The following is a 2,779-nucleotide window of genomic DNA, read 5'->3' as shown; positions in this document are numbered from 1 at the left end:
GCACGTTATACACTTTGCGACAGACAGAGCACGTTATACACTTTGCGACAGACAGAGCACATTATATACATTGCGCCAGACAGAGCACGTTATATACATTGCGCCAGGCAGAGCACGTTATATACATTGTGCCAGGCAGAGCACGTTATATACATTGTGCCAGTCAGAGTACGTTATATACATTGCACCAGGTAGAACCACCTATACAACCACTGAGCCAGGTAGATCACGTTATACATTTTAAACGGGGAGAAGCTGCGGGCAGCGCGATTGAATGGGGAGAAGCTACCAGTGGTGATTTGATGGCAAGAGAGGCACTGAAACAGTATTATTAGCAGAGACACACTGGTCACTCAGAGACCTCTCTGCTTGTAGTGCGTAAAACGCGATATAGCGCATATTTTGCAATCAGTGACTATAGTGGGAAGAGAGTGAGGTGGGTGTAGGGGGAAGAGAGAGGGGGGCTGTAGGAATAGAGAAACTGACTGAGGGGGGAGACAGAGAAGAAGAGAGACGGACAGAGAGAGGGGGCGGGACGGACAGAGAGAGAGAGGTGGGGAGACAGAGAGGGAACGAGACGGACAGAGAGAGAAAGAGAGGGAACGAGACGGACAGAGAGAGAGAGAGAGGGAACGAGACGGACAGAGAGAGAGGGAACGAGACGGACAGAGAGAGAGGGAACGAAAGAGAGGGAGGGAACGAGGAGACGGACAGAGAGAGAGAGGGAACGAGGAGACGGACAGAGAGAGGGAACGAGGAGACTGACAGAGAGAGAGAGGGAACGAGGAGACGGTCGGACAGAGAGAGAGCGAGGAGACGGAGAGAGAGAGAGAGCGAGCGAGGAGACGGACAGAGAGGGGGAACGAGGAGACGGACAGAGAGAGGGGGAACGAGGAGACGGACAGAGAGAGAGGGAACGAGGAGACGGACGAGAGAGAGAGGGAACGAGGAGACGGACGAGAGAGAGAGGGAACGAGGAGACGGACAGAGAGAGAGAGCGAGGAGACGGACGGACAGAGAGAGAGAGCGAGCGAGGAGACGGACAGAGAGAGAGCGAGGAGACGGACAGAGAGAGAGGGGGAACGAGGAGACGGAAGAGAGAGGGAACGAGGAGACTGACAGAGAGAGAGAGGGAGCGAGGAGACGGACAGAGAGAGAGAGAGCGAGGAGACGGACAGAGAGAGAGAGAGAGCGAGGAGACGGACAGAGAGAGAGAGAGAGAGCGAGGAGACGGACAGAGAGAGAGGGGGAACGAGGAGACGGAAGAGAGAGAGAGGGAACGAGGAGACTGACAGAGAGAGAGCGAGGAGACGGACAGAGAGAGAGAGAGCGAGGAGACGGACAGAGAGAGAGAGAGAGCGAGGAGACGGACAGAGAGAGAGAAAGAGAGCGAGGAGACGGACAGAGAGAGAGGGGGAACGAGGAGACGGAAGAGAGAGAGAGGGAACGAGGAGACTGACAGAGAGAGAGAGGGAGCGAGGAGACGGACAGAGAGAGAGAGAGAGCGAGGAGACAGACAGAGAGAGAGAGCGAGGAGACGGACAGAGAGAGAGAGAGAGCGAGGAGACGGACAGAGAGAGAGGGGGAACGAGGAGACGGAAGAGAGAGAGAGGGAACGAGGAGACTGACAGAGAGAGAGCGAGGAGACGGACAGAGAGAGAGCGAGGAGACAGACAGAGAGAGAGAGCGAGGAGACGGACAGAGAGAGAGAGCGAGGAGACGGACAGAGAGAGAGGGGGAACGAGGAGACGGAAGAGAGAGAGAGGGAACGAGGAGACTGACAGAGAGAGAGAGGGAGCGAGGAGACGGACAGAGAGAAAGAGAGAGCGAGGAGACGGACAGAGAGAGAGAGCGAGGAGACGGACAGAGAGAGAGAGAGAGCGAGGAGACGGAGAGAGAGAGAGAGCGAGGAGACGGACAGAGAGAGAGAGAGAGAGAGCGAGGAGACGGACAGAGAGAGAGGGGAAAGAGGAGACGGAAGAGAGAGAGAGGGAACGAGGAGACTGACAGAGAGAGAGCGAGGAGACGGACAGAGAGAGAGAGAGCGAGGAGACGGACAGAGAGAGAGAGAGAGAGAGAGAGAGCGAGGAGACGGACAGAGAGAGAGAGAGAGCGAGGAGACGGACAGAGAGAGAGAGAGAGCGAGGAGACGGACAGAGAGAGAGAGCGAGGAGACGGACAGAGAGAGAGAGCGAGGAGACGGACAGAGAGAGCGAGGAGACGGACGGACAGAGAGAGCGAGGAGACGGACAGAGAGAGAGCGAGGAGACGGACAAAGAGAGAGGGAACGAGGAGACGGACAGAGAGAGAGGGAACGAGGAGACGGACAGAGAGAGAGAGAGAGAGAGAGGGAATGAGACTGACAGAGAGAGGGAATGAGAGAGAGAGAGGGAACAAGATGGCCAGAGAGAGAAGGAACGAGAGAGAGAGCGGGAGGGAGAGGGAACGAGACGGACAGAGAGAGAGTGAACGAGAGAGAGAGAGGGGGAGGGAGAGGGAACAAGACGGACAGAGAGAGAACGAGACGGAGAGAGAGAGAGAACGAGACGGAGAGAGAGAGAGAACGAGACGGAGAGAGAGAGAGAGAACGTGACGGAGAGAGAGAGAGAGAGAACGAGATGGAGAGAGAGAGGGAATGAGACGGAGAGAACATGATGGAGAGATAGAGGGAACGAGACGGACAGAGCGAGAGAGAAAGGGTGGAGATTGAGAGAGGGGATAGATGGAGGCAGAGGAAAGGGAGTGTTTGAGAAAGGGGCTTGTACTACTCTCACATTGC

Source organism: Pseudophryne corroboree (genome assembly GCF_028390025.1).
Source record: "Pseudophryne corroboree isolate aPseCor3 chromosome 3 unlocalized genomic scaffold, aPseCor3.hap2 SUPER_3_unloc_40, whole genome shotgun sequence".
Classification (NCBI taxonomy): Eukaryota; Metazoa; Chordata; class Amphibia; order Anura; family Myobatrachidae; genus Pseudophryne; species Pseudophryne corroboree.
The sequence above is the reverse complement of the archived record's forward strand: the minus strand, read 5'-3'. Positions refer to the sequence as shown.